This window comes from Zingiber officinale, chromosome 6A, assembly GCF_018446385.1.
Source record: "Zingiber officinale cultivar Zhangliang chromosome 6A, Zo_v1.1, whole genome shotgun sequence".
Lineage (NCBI taxonomy): Eukaryota > Viridiplantae > Streptophyta > Magnoliopsida > Zingiberales > Zingiberaceae > Zingiber > Zingiber officinale.
Genome location: NC_055997.1, coordinates 118,614,676 through 118,633,465, shown reverse-complemented (window position 1 = coordinate 118,633,465; position 18,790 = coordinate 118,614,676).

Genomic DNA, 18,790 nt, shown 5'->3' with positions numbered 1-18,790 from the left:
TTAGGGCAAAACCCTAATCACGTCACCATTATCCTTCCTAAACTAATCTAACAATTAATTAGGGTTAGTTGCCTAACCCCTAATCATCCATTAGATTAGATACAATCAACATCTACTACAACCTCTAATCAAACCTACACATAAACCCAATTCCATGCATTTACATCAAGTATCAACATCCCTTCACATACCTCGATTCACAGCACCTATTGACTGTTGGATCAAAGGTTGCTGTTAGGAATCACCTCACGATCACACTTCCAACACCACACCAACAGAACCTCACTGCTTTGCTCAAGTTGCTGTTGAAATAAGATGTTGCTGGATCAAAGAGCAATCCACAACACTCAAATTGAAATCCACAGAATAGGTCCTCACTGGATTCAATCCTTCCTACTGATCTGATGCAATAAACATCTCAAAGCGATCAAGAATCAACACCACAGAATAGAACAGAACCTCACCTCAATGGATTCAATCGGATCACAAAGGAGAACGCAATGATCGGCCACAAGGACAATCCACAGAAATTCGATACTTTCTCTTAGCCCAGAACTGGAAGACGATCACGAATCCAACAAGGAAGATCAACACCAAAATAGAGCCCTAACCTCCAAGATCGACAACAACCAGAAAGAGACAAGAAGGAACCAGCGACTGTGCTAGGGCACAAGTCGGAAGACAAATCAAGGGAAGGATTTAGTCGCTTACCTTCATAGCCCTAACTGCCCCTTTCACACCGGCGATCGGGTGGCACGGCTCGATCCAGATCCGACCAGTGAAGAGGTGAATCGCACTATGAACAGCGCGAGGAGAGAAGAACGGAGGTCGATCGGTTGGGAGTCGGCGAATCTTGCTCCTCACCGTGCCCTAGCCACCTCGCCGTTGACGCTCAGCCGCAGAACTCACGGGACAGAACCCCCCAATCAGATCTAGCTCCTCGGCCCCGTCGAGCTCCGGTGACGAGTCTCCTTCGGCCTCGGCATCGAGTGATCCGAGAGAGAGGGAGAGCACAGAGAAGAGAAAGAAAAGGGTCGGGGAAGAGAGTCGGGGAAGAGGAGTGGATCGACGATTTGGGGGAGAAAAGAGCACGAGTTCGGTATTTGGGTTGGGGAGAAATAATAAAGGAAAAGAACTAATAATTAAAAACTTTTCCTCACTTAAACGAGTATCTAAAACAGGCTTTATCCGAACCCGAAATTGATCCCTTCAAAACCCGTCTTACGAGCTCAGAAAAATTTCTAGAAAATTTCTAAAAATTCCGAAAAAATTCTATAAGGCTATTTCCCAAATAACCTTATTTATTAAATTTTTCCGAGATCTCACAGACATCGGTCGAAAATGTAATAGACACCGATAGAAAATCAATGTCTATGAGGGTTTTTGTTGTAGTGCAAGTAAAATTGGTTCTTGTGTTAGCATTGTTCTGACTTTGTCTTTTTCGCTGCACTTATTTTTTTCGAAATTTTTATAATCGATATTCACCCCCCTTCTATCGAACGATCATGATCCAACAGTTAATTGCGAATTGTTTAAGTTTTGATTGAGTAAATTAATTTTAATTATGATTAATTAAAGTAATTTATTAATTAATTAAAATTTAATTAAAGTTATTGATTAATTAATTTAATAATTAGGTAAATATTAAAGTAATTGATTTATTATTTTAGAAACTAAGTAATTAAGGTTAATTCTAAATTATTAATATTAATTTAGTATCTTGTTTTAGGGCTCAGTTAACAAAATTTTGTTTAAATTTTAATAATTTTAAGTTTAGTTTTTTATTAATTTATTATAGTAGATAACTTATTAATTTATTGAGATTTAATTGTTGGTTTTATTATTTTATTTTCTTAATTAGTTTGAATTATTAAGAATTTTTGAAAAGGTTGTTTGATTCATATTCATCAAGAAGGAATTTATAGGGTAAGTCTCTAGACCATCATGAGTCACATCGAACATTATTAGAGTAACCACATCTAAAATAACTTTTTAAAAATGACACTCCCAAAGAACTTAATACTAGGTTTTGGTATAACTAGCTCATGTTTGGCTGAGGTAAATTTGATCAGATCCAATAAGTCTAGTGTACTAGGTAGAACATATATGATTTAGCATATACATGCCTTCGACAACATTTCCTTGACGTACTATCATCCCAATCCATTTTGATGCTATGTTATTAGGGTTTGGTAAACCCTTTTTATTTCTAACCATCCTAATCTAAGCAGAAAAATAAATCTAAGTCAAAGCATGTAATCAATCAGGTAGGGTGAATAATTTTTCTATTTGCTCTCCCTGAGTCATAGCTTATATATGGTCTATCTAAGAGATATATTTGACTCTTGGGAACTAAATATTGATCCAGTTCAACTTGTTTAGTTAAACATGATTTAGGTGCCCATGCTTGGACTTTTTTTTTATGTTTTGACTAAGTAAAGATAGATATGATTTGTTGGTTGTGTTTAGTTTATACCTGAGTCCAGATCTATTGTACACATCTCGTTGCGATCCAAATACCATGTTTAGACACTTGAATCCTATATCAAACTTTTTCAACATTTTCTTAAGTTGCTCCTCTTAATCTTTCAAGTTAGAATTTTCTTTATCAAGTTTTGCAACTTGAGTTAAAGTTCCAACTTGAATTTGGTTAGCCGAGTGACTCAAGCTAACTTGCTCCTTATAGTGATCTATTTCCTTAAGTAGTAAGTTATTTTGTTCCTCTAACTTGGTTAACTTTTTAAACAAGCATTTTATAACTTTAAATAAATTTAACTAGGAATAAAATTTTACCATATCATGGCCTTCAAAAATGGATACGAATTCGTAGCTTCTCTTGAACTCAGATTTAGACTCGTACTGTTCCTCGGACTCCGATTCTTCATTTCTTACCATAAAGGCAAGATGATGTAACAACACATTTTCCTCATTAGGAGTTCTAAAAGTTCTTAAAAATATTTAGAAATACTTTAGAAAAATTCTAGAGATTTTTAGAGTATTTTTATGCAATTTTTGGAGGTCGTTTGGTATTTTTACTAAACGAAAGAAGTTTCGACAAAAAAATGTCCAAGCCGAGTTTCGAACCCGAGACCTCCGGCCGAATCAAGCTTTAAGCGAGTCCGGCTAACCAAGTGTGCAAGCAGTCATTGCTGATTAAAAGAAGAGAGAAATGTATTTAAGTAGTAGAAGCTAATAAGGGGAAATAATAGGAAGAAAATGATTGCAGCCGAGATTCGAACCCACGAGCCAAGCCTTAACCCATGAACGGCTGACCAAGTGTTCACGCGGCCGACCAAGTGTTCACGCGGCCGGTTCTGTTTAGAATAGGTAGCAAAATTATTTAACAAGTTAACAGAACACCTAGTTATAAAAAGGGGAACTTAGGTATTAACCCTAACTCCCGAATTCTTTCTCTCCTTCTCCCCTTTCCTCGCTCGCGACGGCGTCGACATTTTTTTTTCTCTCGGGCTTAAACGAAGGGGATTTAGGGCATCACTCCGGTGGCCGGTCGAGGGGGTTCTCCGAGAGCCATCTACACCTTCGTGATCCCCTCGTCGAGAAGAGCAAGTGGGCGCAAGGAGAGGTCAACAGCTCAAGTTTTTCCCGAAGCCCTAGCTGCCTCTTTTCGGCTGTGAGTCCAAGAAACCGTGGTAAGAGCTTCCTCACCTGCAGTAGAGTAGCTTCGGATTCATGTTGGCTTCGTGTTTTTGGTTTGGTTTTGGAATTTGTTCTTGCTTGTCTGGTTTGATTCCGGAATTTAGCTAGTGCATTCTGTATAGAAGGAGCTCGACGCTCTTCGGAAGGCTTCCCTGTGGTTCTGTGGGAATCGTTTCTGTCCTTGTAAGGGCTTGGTTTTGATTTTTTTTCCGTGAGGATTTAAGCGTCGAGTTTCTGTACGCAATCTGTTTGTTAAAAATCCTAACAGAAATGTTAGCTGGTGTAATGAGAATTGAAGTGAGTTTTTCATAGAGTTCTAGCTTTGAGTGAGATTGTTCGTGATGTCTTCGGCTGAGTTCGTGCCCTCTGCGAAGTTTGACTTTGAAGTGTTGAGTTGAGTTCTCGTTGCGTCTCCTTTCTTTTGCTATTGCTGGATGTCGGATCTGGTCTTGAAACGAATGTGTGCTTCATGTTGGGTTCGGGAATTTGAAAGGATAGTAAGTTTAATGCTCGGGTTTGCTAGGTTGCTGGAGAACTTGCTTGAATTCAAATTTGTTGCCACTGTGAATGATCTGTTTTGACTGGAAGTTGTGGTAGGTTTCTGTTGTAGCTTTGTTTTGGTATAACGGTTTGATTTCTATTGAATAGATTTGAGAAGTTTTTGAATCCGAATTGTGTTCCTTGTATTGCTTCTACAGGATTGTTGGTTTGAGTTAGTTTCAGATTTGTTTCCGTATCACGATCGTGTTCCAGGTGTTAATGCCGGTCAGATTTGAACTATGTGTATACAATTCAACGTGGTTCTATTTTTCCAAATAGATGTGGATTTGGTTGGGATTCAAAGGATCCGAGTTTGATTTGAGATTCTTTTAGGATTTCAGAATATATGGTTCAGAACAATCAAATTTTCGAAGATAGATATTAAAAATATTTTTTAACTCTAAAAATTCTTCTAAAATTTTCTAGATATGTAAAATAGAATGTCGAATACTAGAAAAATTGAAGTTCTCAAATTTCTATTTTCCAATATTTTTAAAATTAAAAATTAGTTTTTTAGAAAATAATTCATACTAATTCATATAAAATTCAAAAAATATCAAAAAATTTTATTATGATAGAAAACATTACATTTTATCATAAAAAATAAAAGTTATCAAAAATAAGTCTACAAAGTATTTTTAATTTTCAAAATACCATTTTTTGTAAAATAAATCATAGAAAATATTTTAATAAAAAAAATTTAAAAAAAATTGGTTTGTATTTTAAATCATTAGATAGCATAGAAAAAATTTATAATTCGAAATACAAGCAATAGGTATTTAAATAATTTGTTTAAATAATTTTGAAGATACAACACATTAAAATTTAAAGCATGCATAAAATGTAACGACCACCCTTCTTACTACTACTACTACTCTCTAAGAGTGACCGTTACTTATCTACTACTCTACTTAACCGGTTTATTAAAAATCTCTAGGAAAACCCTACCGAAAAATTTCGGCAGAATCTCCCCTGTACCGGTGACCATTTCTCATAATACAAGCATAATATACTCAGTCACAGGCGGCTGGAACATATATCTTCACAACCACGCAGTATAATATCACAAATAAAAGAAAGAAACTACCCTATCAATAGCAAACATCAATATCACTCCATCAATAGAACCCAAACTACAAACGCGGAATAAACTTAAATACAATATTGATTCATAATAGCATTAAAAGAAAACTAAAGAACTCTAAACAGAAATGTCTTAATAATTCCTTAGCAAACTCTTAATCTCCCCATAGTCCAGCCATCACACACCTTCATCACCATCACCTTGTCGCCTTCCTTGCTAAATCTTTTCCTTTCCTTTATCTGCAGTAGGAGGAAGTGCAGTCTATAAGCATAAAGCTTAGTGAGCGCTATCTACTCACAAAAACTCGATATGCATGTATATAAATAAAAACATGCTAAAACTGAATGCTAACATATAAAACTACTCATGCTCATATATAGCAAAGGAATCATGCTAACTGAAATACTAAACATGTGTAGCTCATCATGCTCATAAACCAATAAAAGAAGCATACTAAACATGTAAAGCTACTAAACATGTAAAACTACTAAACATGTAAAGCTAAACAGGCTCATAAGAATAAAACTATAACAGCATGCTGAAAGCAAATAAAACTAAACATGCTGAAAAATCTAATAGCAAGAAACAAATAAAACTACTACTGCATGCTTCAAATAACAAGAAACTAAACTTTCTAATTCTAAACATATTTGAAACTTGTTTCATTTGTTTCAAAACTTATACTTTAATAGTTCAAAATAATAATAAACTTCTTTTGGGCCCGGCATTGTACCACTTAGCGCGCATTCTTAATAAGAATCGAGGTAGCTAATCCCGAAACTACTAAGATACTTCTAGGCCTTGTGCCTAGGGATATCTTGGAGCCCATCCCTTGGACCTTGTGTCCGGTACATGCCCTTTAAAAGTAAAATACTTTCTTTTTAACTATAACTTCTTTATACTTGCCCTTACTTGGCATTTAAGCAAACACCTTGTGTGCGCTTTTGATATTCAATATTCTGGAATTGAAATCAAGTCTAAACCTTAGTCTTTCTTGCTTATAGTTCTTAAAGATAGAAACTCATGCTTATGTAATAGCAAAGAAACTAATAATCGCATGCTCAAGATATTCTAATAGCAAAAGAGACTAGAAAGTATCACCGTGCACATCTAATGGCAAAGGGAACTGATCATGCTTAATTATTAGCAAATGGGAAATTGCTCATGCTTTACTATCAGCAAACGAAAATTAAACAGCAAGAGTATAATCTAAACAACATAGGAAATATCTAAACAACATGCTAAACCCATTCAAATTCCTTCTCCTCTTCTTTAACAAACTCATGATAGCAAAGGTAGATTAACCAAGCTAAGGTAGCAAAAAGGAAATTAACCAACAAAAGAGAATTATCATTGATAACCTAGATTCAAATATGTTCTTCATGCTTACTGCCTAAAACAACAAAAGACCGAAACTAGAATCTGCTGAAGTTTTAAACCTATGCAAAGCTTGGTATGGCAGCAAAGGAAATTACATCTAACTTATCAGTCATCTTAATTCATAGTTTAGGAAGAACAAATCAAGAATCAACTAAATTAGTTATTGGTATAATCAGTGACCAAGTTTAGCATATATCAATCAAACAATATAATATTTTCAATACTTCTTTCATTTGTTATAGAAATTGTAGTTAATTCCTCATCTTGATCAATAATATCAGTTCTACAATAAGATCAGAAGGTCAATGATATCAAGATGATGGAAGGTTAGTATATTAGAAAGGCATCCCTGTCATGGTCAAGAGCTCCAACTAGCTTATCCACATGGATATAAAATTTTGCATTAGCTTCAGAGTTCTGAATATACAATACTAATTACAAGGCTTGGAAGGAATTCTAATCCACCCGCTTGAACTGAACTAACCCTTCCCTTTCTTTCTTTAAGGATCACGGCAGCAAGCAAAAACAACAAAAGCTCCATGAAACATGCTCCGAAATCAACACAAGAACTAACATAAATCCGAAACCACTCCTACAACAACTCAGTGAAACAAAATCACCCAGTCCGAATGAATCTACCAAAATCAAACTACAAATCCCGGAAGCAAACAAAGAAGAATCAAAGCTCGCGGAACTACTCCTACTGTAGGTGAGAAGCAACTCACCGAGCGTTCTTGGACTTACAACCGACGGAGACGACCTCTAGGGCTTCGGAGATGTGGCTGTTTCGGCTCTTCTTTGTGCCCGCGCGCTCTCCTTGCCGAGAGTAACTCGAACTTGTGAAGAATCCGCGGAGAAGGGAGCTCGCCGGCCACCGGAAAACCAACCCTAGCCGCCGCTGCGTTTCTGCCCGAGAGGAGCGCCGTCGCGTGAAACAGAAGAATTTTGAGAGAAGTTGTTTGATTTTCCGAAAAGAAACCTAAATTCCTTTTCTTATACTAGGGTTTAAATCGAAACTATACCTTAAATAAATTTATTCCCATATTTAGTTAACAAAACGAGCTTAGCTCGATTGGTCAGGCCGGTTGTGCTTGGTCCGAGGAGCTGGGTTCGAAACCTAGCTTCTACAACTTTTTTTTTTTTAAAACTTCTTTCTTTTTTTAACCCTACTAAACGACCTCCAAAAATTACGTAAAAATACTCTAAAAATTCCTAAAAATCTCTAGAATATTTTAAAAGTATTTCCAAATATTTTTATGGACCTTTAGAACTTGAAATAGGGAAAATTGGGTCGTTACAATTCCCCATACCTTATAAAAAGTTCGTCCTCGAACTTAGAACAATTCCGGATACTTCTGTCTCATACTGTCCTCCCGCTCCCAAGTGATTTTGTAACGACCACCCTTCTTACTACTACTACTACTCTCTAAGAGTGACCGTTACTTATCTACTACTCTACTTAACCGGTTTATTAAAAATTTCTAGGAAAACCCTACCGAAAAATTTCGGCAGAGTCTCCCCTGTACCGGTGACCATTTCCCATAATACAAGCATAATATACTCAGCCACAGGCGGCTGGAACATATATCTTCACAACCACGCAGTATAATATCACAAATAAAAGAAAGAAACTACCCTATCAATAGCAAACATCAATATCACTCCATCAATAGAACCCAACTACAAACGCGAAATAAACTTAAATACAATATTGACTCATAATAGCATTAAAAGAAAACTAAAGAACTCTAAACAGAAATGTCTTAATAATTCCTTAGCAAACTCTTATTCTCCCCATAGTCCAGCCATCACACACCTTCATCACCACCACCTTGTCGCCTTCCTTGCTAAATCTTTTCCTTTCCTTTATCAGCTGTAGGAGGAAGTGCAGTCTATAAGCATAAAGCTTAGTAAGCGCTATCTACTCACAAAAACTCGATATGCATGTAAATAAATAAAAACATGCTAAAACTGAATGCTAACATATAAAACTACTCATGCTCATATATAGCAAAGGAATCATGCTAACTGAAATACTAAACATGTATAGCTAATCATGCTCATAAGAATGAAACTATAAAAGTAGCATACTAAACATGTAAAGCTAAACATGCTCATAAGAATAAAACTATAACAGCATGCTGAAAGCAAATAAAACTAAACATGCTGAATAATCTAATAGCAAGAAACGAATAAAACTACTACTGCATGCTTCAAATAACAAGAAACTAAACTTTCTAATTCTATACATATTTGAAGCTTGTTTCATTTGTTTCAAAACTTATACTTTAATACTTCAAAATAATAATAAACTTCTTTTGGGCCCGGCATTGTACCAACTTTTTGCGCGCATCCTTAATAAGAGTCGAGGTAGCTAATCCCGAAACTACTAAGGAACTTCTAGGCCTTGTGCCTAGGGGCATCTTGGAGCCCATCCCTTGGACCTTGTGTCCGGTACATGCCCTTTAAAAGTAAAATACTTATTATCTTAATTACTTCTTCTATAAATGTCTTGACATTTTAATAAGCACCTTGTGTGCCAAAAATTCCTAAAGTCTTGACTTTGGGATCTACTTAAGGCCTTGACATTTTTTTTTCTTTTCTTTATCTTTCTTATATTTGTTAATACTTCTAACAGAATACTTCTTTAAAGAGAAACTAAAATGTTTAAGCAAATTCTATCTTTGAAATGCTTAAACCAAAAAAAAACTGCCTACTATGCTAATAAAATTCTGCACATTAAGCTTAATAAAATCTGTCATAAAATTGAAGTTCTGCATGCAATACTTATCACATCTGCAAGCAATACTTATGAAAATCTGCTTATTAAAAATCTGCATGCTATAAAAAAAAAGAAAATTAGAAACTGATTACTTTGAAGAAATGCTACTCATGCACATTTAATAACATAAAGAACTAGAAATCTGCTCATGTTATTCTAATAGCAAGGGGACTAGAAATCTAAATCTGTTCATGTAGTTCTAAGTCATTAACCAAAAGGCTATTGGGGATGCGTGGTCATACTTAAAGACTTTTCCCTAAAGGTGGAGTTACTTGACTAAATTGCTGTTGCTTCTACTGTGAATGTGCCATATCATACTCTAATTCCTTGGTTGGGCATGAATGAAATTGGTCAATAGGTGCATGTGAAATAACTGATATGTGACTAAAGAAAAGCCATAACCTTAGATATACGAGATGGAGAGTCAACTTACACATACAACTAATGGTATACTCTTTTATTAACAAGAGGGATCAATCCAATAAATCTAATGGGAATTGCTACTGTAAACTCAAAACCATACTTGTTCTACATGCTACATTTATATACATCATTTCTGTTCCTCATATGCACCAACCGAAACTGGGCAATGAGGGCTGTTCGTGCCCATTGCAGCAAGAAAAGGAAGTCTAAACTAATGTGCCAATTGAAAAACAGCTAGGGCTAATTGGCACAAACCAACCTGCACAGCAAACCTAAAAAGAAAACTACTTGTGCCCTTTTCATTACTCAAATCAAACTTCATGCTAAACCAATAAACAAATTTATACCATCTCAAGTTAATTGCCTAATCCTTCACGTTCTTAATCTGGAATCCCAAACTACCCAGAAGAAGTAGTACAAAACACAAAACTCGTGTAGAAATCCAAATCCTCAATTCACGGCAGAAATCTTCAAAGACAAAACTCTTTCGAAAACCAATCGAAGGGAACTACTCCTACTGCAGGTGAGAAGCAACTCACCGGGATTTTGCTTGGACTTACAACCGAGAAGGAAAACCCTTAGGGTTTACGGAAAGGTGAGGATTCCAGTGATCCCTTGCGGCAACACCTTCTCCTCGATGAAGGTGTCTCGCGAGTGTGAAGATCTCACAGGGAAAAGCCCTCGCCGGCCGCCGGAGACGAAGCTAGGGCTTCGTATTTCCTTCACTCAGGCAGAAGCGGCGCCGTCGCACGCAAGGAGCAGAGGAGAAGATTTTGAGAGAAAATGTTTGATTTTCCGAAAAGAAACCTAAATTCCTTTTCTTATACTAGGGTTTAAACCGAACTATACTTTAAATATAATCCGTTCTTTCCTTAATTAACAAAAACTCGCTAGTACAGCTGGTCAACCGAGTATTAACCAAGTCAAAGGTCTCGGCTTCAATCCCTCAGCCGCGCATTTTTCCTCAATTTATTCCCTAATCATTAACTGTACTATAAACTTAGTTCTCACCATATAAGGTTAACAAAATCGTGTAGCTCAGCTGGTTGGGCCGGTTTTGCTGAGGTTCGGCTTTAGTCGAGGTTGTGGGTTCAAAACCTGGCTTCAACATATTTCTTCTCCTTTTTTTTTTTAAACTTCTTCCTCTTGATAAAAATACCAAACGAACTCCAAAAATTGCATAAAAATACTCTAAAAATTCCTAAAAATCTCTAGAATATTTTAAAAGCATTTTCAAATATTTTTAAGGATATTTAGAACTCAAAATAGGAAAAATTGGGTCGTTACAATTCCCCATACCTTATAAAAAGTTCGTCCTCGAACTTAGAATAGTTCTGGATATTTCTGTCTCATGTTGTCCTCCCGCTCCCAAGTGACTTCCTCGTGCTTCTGGTTCTGCCAGACGACCTTCACTAGTGGTACTTCTTTGTTTCTTAGTCTCTTGACTGCACTGTCCACTATCTGTGTAGGTTTACTCTCATAACTAAGATCCTCTTGGATCTGCACTGACTGAGGCTCAATCACTTGGCTAGGGTCATGGAGGCACTTCTTTAGCATGGAGACATGAAACACATTGTGTATTGCTGACATGTCTTGTGGTAATTCCAGCTTGTAAGTTACCTTCCCAATCCTGTCTGTAATCAGGTAAGGTCCTACATAGCGAGGACTTAATTTGCCCTTCTTGCCAAATCTCATCACTCCCTTCATAGGAGCAACTTTGAGAAAAGCTGAATCTCCTACTTGAAATTCCAGTGGCCTACGGCGTGTGTCAGCATAGCTTTTCTGTCTACTCTGGGCAGTCTCAATCCTCTGTCCGATTTTCTGAATAGCCTGAGTGGTTTCTTCTATCAGCTCTGTCTGAATGCCCAGCTCTACTTCCATTTCTCTCCTTTCACCTACTTCTTGCCAGCAAATGGGTGATCTGCATTTCCTGCCATACAACGCCTCGTAAGGAGCCATCTTGATGGTGGCCTGATAGTTGTTGTTGTAGGCAAATTCAGCTAAGCATAGATACTTACACCAACTGCCTTTAAAATCTAGTGCACAAGCCCTGAGCATATCTTCTAGGATCTGATTACTCGCTCTGTCTGTCCATCAGTCTGAGGATGGAAGGCTGTGCTGAACTTGAGTTTGGTGCCTAGTGCATTCTGAACGCACTCCCAAAAGTGTGAAGTGAAGCGCCCATCTCTATCAGAAATAATAGATTTGGGAACTCCGTGAAGTCTGATCACCTCTTTAACATACAAATGTGCCAACTGCTCTATAGAGTGAGACACCTTGATGGCTAGAAAATGGGCAGACTTGGTCAATCTATCCACTATTACCCATATTGCATCATATCCATTCGTAGTTCTTGGGAGACCTGTTATGAAGTCCATAGAGATGTCTTCCCACTTCCACTCTGGTATAGAAAGAGGTTGTAGCATCCCTCCTGGTCTCTGGTGTTCTGCTTTGACTCTCTGGCATGTCAGGCAGGTACTGACATATTTAGCTACATCTCTTTTGAGTCCAGACCACCAGAATCTCTGTTTCAGATCTTGATACATCTTGGTGGAACCAGGATGCATGGAATAAGGTGTACTATGAGCTTCTTCCAAAATTTTCTTTCTCAGCTCTTCATCATTGGGAATACAAAGGCGACTCCCCTAATAAAGAATTCCACTGTCTGATACTCGAAACTCTGAATTTCCTTCTTCCTGTATCCCTTGCTTGATCTTTTGGATATCAGGATCTTCACTTTGCTTTCTCTGTATATCCTCGAGTAGGGTTGACTCTAAGGTCAATGCAGAGAATTGCCCATAAATAATTTCAAGTCCGTAATCTGACAACTCCTTTTGTAGTGGCAGGGCTAATGATGACAGGGACATCAGGGATGCACTGGATTTTCTGCTTAGTGCGTCTGCCACTTTATTAGCTTTACCTGGGTGGTAGAGGATTTCACAGTCATATTCTTTGACCAACTCTAGCCATCTACGTTGTCTCATGTTTAAGTCCTTCTGAGTGAAGAAGTACTTAAGACTCTGGTGGTCTGTGAAGATTCTGCACTGGACTCCATACAGGTAATGTCGCCAGAGTTTCAGTGCAAAGACCACAGCTGCCAGCTCAAGATCATGAGTGGGATAGTTCTTCTCGTAGTCTTTGAGTTGTCTGGAAGCATAAGCTATAACTTTTCCTTCCTGCATGAGTACAGCTCCTAAGCCCATCTTGGAAGCATCACTGTAGATGTCAAAACTCTTGTCACTCTCTGGAACAGTCAGAATGGGAGCACTGGTCAGTCTCTTCTTGAGTTCTTGAAAACTCTGCTCACATTTGTCTGACCATTCAAACTTCTTGTTCTTCCTGGTGAGGGCTGTAAGTGGAGAGGCTATTCGGGAAAAGTCTTCCACGAATTTCCTGTAATACCCAGCTAAACCAAGGAAGCTTCTGATCTCCCTGGCATTCTTGGGTCTCTTCCAATTGCTGACCGCTTCTACTTTGGCTGGATCCACTTGAATGCCTTCTTTAGAAACGATGTGACCTAGGAATGTCACCTGCTCCAACCAGAACTCACACTTTGAGAATTTAGCATAGAGCTGCTTTTGCTGAAGGGTCTGCAGGACTATTCTCAAGTGCGTGTCATGCTCTTCTGAAGTTCTGGAATAGACTAGAATGTCGTCGATGAACACAATGACAAACTTGTCAAGGTATTCTCTGAACACTCTATTCATCAAGTCCATGAAGACTGCAGGTGCATTAGTCACACCAAAAGGCATGACTACGAATTCGTAGTGTCCGTATCTGGTCCTGAAAGCTGTTCTGGGTATATCACTCTCCTTCACTTTCAACTGATGGTACCCAGAGCGCAGATCTATCTTGGAGAACACTGTTGCACCTTTCAATTGATCAAATAAATCATCGATCCTGGGCAGTGGATACTTGTTCTTGATGGTCACTTGATTCAAAGCTCTATAATCTATGCACATTCGCATAGATCCATCCTTCTTTTTGACAAACAACACAGGAGCTCCCCATGGTGAGTGACTAGGGCGAATGAAGCCCTTGTCAAGTAGCTCCTGAAGTTGCTCTTGTAACTCTTTTAGCTCTGCTGGAGACATGCGATATGGAGCTTTTGAAATTGGACCGGTACCAGGAAACAGTTCAATCTCAAACTCCACTTCTCTGTTGGGAGGTAGTCCAGGTAGCTCTTCTGGAAATACCTCCGGATACTCACAGACTACCCGAACTTCCTCCTGCTTAGGTCTTTCTTCTTCTTCTGTACTCACAATGAATGCAAGAAAACCAGCACACCCTTTAGCTAGCATCTGGTGAGCTGTGAGGGAAGAGAGAAATTTCTGAGTCTTCCTCTTTGGCACTCCTGTAAATTCAAAGGATGGTTCACCTTCTGGACTAAAGATCACTTTTCTTCTACTGCAGTCCACTGAAGCACTGTACTTGCTGAGGAAATCCATACCCAAAATGATATCGAAATCCTGCATAGCGAGGACTACCAGATTAACACATAGCTCTCGGTCTGAAATTCTGACTGGTACAGACCGAAGCCACTGACTAGATTCCATGACTTCCCCAGAAGGTAGGGTTGTCAGGAACTTGGAATTCATGCTTTCTGTAGGTACCTGTAATTCTTTGGCAAATACGACCGTGGAGGCACTAGCAGCTTCCTCTTTAGTGAGGGAGAATACTCTGGCATTGGCTGGAACTGGTGGAGCTTCCAACCTTCCTTGACTGAGCTGAGGTCCTTCCAGAGTTGCAGGCATGTAATGTAACTGAGGCTTGCCTCCATATTGTATTGGCTGTGGCTGAGGTGCTTTGAGCTTGTTAGGACACTCCCTAGCCATATGTCCTTCCTGCCCACACGAATAACATCCAGTCTTACCCAAAAGACAGACTCCTGGATGTATTTTCCCACATTTAGAACAGGGAGGGAACTTAGTCTGCTTGTTTGCTGGTCCCCCCTTCTGGTTACCTCCTGAGTTCCACTGCTTTCTCTTGTTACCTTTACCCTTCCATTGCTGCTTATTTGCTTGAGGTTTCTGATTACCAGCTGTCTTGTCTTCAATCTTGACTGGCTTATGCTACGCTCGTTGTGCCCTGATGCTGTCCAGATAGTGCTCAGCGACTAATGCTCTGCTGACTAACTCTTCGCCAGTCTGAGGCTGATGAGCTCCACTACTCACATTAAGTGCTATCACTGGCTTCAGCATCCTGAGCATCAGTCTGACTCGTTCCTTCTCCGTGCTTACTAGCTCTGGGCAGATACGAGCTAGCCTATTGAATCTTTTAACTGCTTCCTCCACTGTCAGATCACCCTGTCTGAACTCCATAAACTCCTCGTAGTGCTTATTGGTGATCCTTTGGCGGAAGAACTCGTCGTAGAACTCTGTCTCAAAATCAATCCATCTCATCTAATTGACTGTCCTCTTGCTTTTGACTCTCTCCCACCACATACGTGCGTCTCCAGTCAGGCAAAAGGAGGCACACTTGACCTTCTCGACTTCTGGCCAGTCAAGAAGCTCCATGGTGCTCTCCAGTGTTTTGAACCAAGCCTGGGCATCCCAGGGCTCAGTCGTGCCTGAGAAGCTCTCTGGTTTCAGTTTCAGCCACTGTATGAGGTAGGCTTCTTGTCTCTGGGGTGCTGTGACGACTCCCTGGGCAGCTGGTGGAACCTCAGTTACCACTGGAGTCTCCACAGTTACTGTTGGAGGTGTGGGAGGAACTGGTTGCTGATTCGCCATCAGATTGACGATCACTTGCTGTTGCTCTGCTACTTGTCTCTGGAGTTGAGCAACAACTTCAGAGAGATTTGGTTCAGTTGCTCCTGGCCCTTCGTTCTCTTGAGCCTGGTCCTCAGTACGAGCGGTACGGGGACGTCCTCTTCTTGACATCTAATTATGCAAAGAAAGAAAAACTTGATATATTCTTTATCCTTTCTAACCAAACTTAGGTATATGAATAAAAGAGAAACAAACTTCTATCTTACAGAAGCACATATAAGCAATTTCTCCATATTGCAAATAATAAAGAAGCATAAAAGGAAAAACTTAAATACTTTCTTACTTGAAGACGGCAAGGATGATGCTGATGTGTGTGTGATGCTGGAGAATGGGAATTGCTCTGATACCAACTGTAACGACCACCCTTCTTACTACTACTACTACTCTCTAAGAGTGACCGTTACTTATCTACTACTCTACTTAACCGGTTTATTAAAAATCTCTAGGAAAACCCTACCGAAAAATTTCGACAGAGTCTCCCCTGTACCGGTGACCATTTCCCATAATACAAGCATAATATACTCAGCCACAGGCGGCTGGAACATATATCTTCACAACCACGCAGTATAATATCACAAATAAAAGAAAGAAACTACCCTATCAATAGCAAACATCAATATCACTCCATCAATAGAACCCAACTACAAACGCGAAATAAACTTAAATACAATATTGACTCATAATAGCATTAAAAGAAAACTAAAGAACTCTAAACAGAAATGTCTTAATAATTCCTTAGCAAACTCTTATTCTCCCCATAGTCCAGCCATCACACACCTTCATCACCACCACCTTGTCGCCTTCCTTGCTAAATCTTTTCCTTTCCTTTATCTGCAGTAGGAGGAAGTGCAGTCTATAAGCATAAAGCTTAGTGAGCGCTATCTACTCACAAAAACTCGATATGCATGTAAATAAATAAAAACATGCTAAAACTGAATGCTAACATATAAAACTACTCATGCTCATATATAGCAAAGGAATCATGCTAACTGAAATACTAAACATGTATAGCTAATCATGCTCATAAGAATGAAACTATAAAAGAAGCATACTAAACATGTAAAACTACTAAACATGTAAAGCTAAACATGCTCATAAGAATAAAACTATAACAGCATGCTGAAAGCAAATAAAACTAAACATGCTGAATAATCTAATAGCAAGAAACGAATAAAACTACTACTGCATGCTTCAAATAACAAGAAACTAAACTTTCTAATTCTATACATATTTGAAGCTTGTTTCATTTGTTTCAAAACTTATACTTTAATACTTCAAAATAATAATAAACTTCTTTTGGGCCCGGCATTGTACCAACTTTTTGCGCGCATCCTTAATAAGAGTCGAGGTAGCTAATCCCGAAACTACTAAGGAACTTCTAGGCCTTGTGCCTAGGGGAATCTTGGAGCCCATCCCTTGGACCTTGTGTCCGGTACATGCCCTTTAAAAGTAAAATACTTATTATCTTAATTACTTCTTCTTTAAATGTCTTCACATTTTAATAAGCACCTTGTGTGCCAAAAATCCCTAAAGTCTTGACTTTGGGATCTACTTAAGGCCTTGACCTTTTTTTTCTTTTCTTTATCTTTCTTATACTTGTTAATACTTCTAACAGAATACTTCTTTAAAGAGAAACTAAAATGTTTAAGCAAATTCTATCTTTGAAATGCTTAAACCAAAAAAAAACTGCCTACTATGCTAATAAAATTCTGCACATTAAGCTTAATAAAATCTGTCATAAAATTGAAGTTCTGCATGCAATACTTATTATCTCACTTGGTTACCAGGATTCATAAACTCTATTACTTAAGCCTGGAGGTTTAGAGTTCGAATCCTGGGGGAGGCAAAAATCCACTGTCAGGGGTGGAAAGTCCTAGTGAGTAACGGCACAGTCAAGGGTCGTCGGTCGACGACATTAGATGTCGCCAAATGGGTCGACGACATAAGGGCCGACGGTCGACGACCCGAGGATCGCCAAATGGGCCAAGAGGGCCGGGTCGTTACAGATTTCCTCGTGCTTCTGATTCTGCCAGACAACCTTCACTAGTGGCACTTCTTTATTTCTTAGTCTCTTGACTGCTCTGTCCACTATCTGTGTAGGTCTGCTCTCATAACTAAGATCCTCTTGGATCTGCACTGACTGAGGCTGAATCACTTGGCTAGGGTCATGGAGACACTTCTTTAGCATGGAAACATGAAATACATTGTGTATTGCTGACATGTCTTGTGGTAAGTCCAGCCTGTAAGCTACTTTCCCATTCCTTTCTGTGATCAGGTAAGGCCCTACATAACGAGGACTTAATTTGCCCTTCTTGCCAAATCTCATCACTCCCCTCATAGGAGCGACCTTGAGAAAGACTGAATCCCCTACTTGGAATTCAAGTGGCCTACGACGTGTATCAGCATAACTCTTCTGTCTACTCTGGGCAGTCTCAATTCTCTGTCTGATCTTCTGAATAGCCTGAGTAGTCTCATCTATCAGCTCTGTCTAAATGCCCAGTTCCACTTCCATCTCTCTTCTTTCACCTGCTTCTTGCAAAAACAAATGGGTGATCTGCACTTCCTGCCATACAATGCCTCATAAGGAGCCATCTTGATGGTGGCCTGATAGATGTTGTTGTAGGCAAACTCAGCTAAGCACAGATACTTGCACCAACTTCCCTTGAAATCTAGTGCACAAGCTCTGAGCATATCTTCTAGAATCTTATTTACTCGCTCTGTCTGTCCATCAGTTTGTGGATAGAAAGCTGTGCTGAACTTGAGTTTGGTGCCTAGTGCATTCTGAACATACTCCCAAAAGTGAGAGGTGAAGCGCCCATCTCTATCAGAAACAATAGATTTAGGAACCCCGTGAAGTCTGATCACCTCTTTAACATACAGCTGTGCCAACTGCTCTATAGAGTGAGACACCCTGATGGCTAGAAAATGAGCAGACTTGGTCAATCTGTCCACTATCACCCATATCGCATCATATCCATTTGTGGTTCTTGGGAGACCTGTTATGAAGTCCATGGATATGTCTTCCCACTTCCACTTTGGTATAGGAAGAGGCTGTAGAACTCCTCCTGGTCTCTGGTATTCTGCTTTGACCCTCTGACATGTTAGGCAGGTACTGACATATTTAGCTACATCTCTTTTGAGTCCAGACCACCA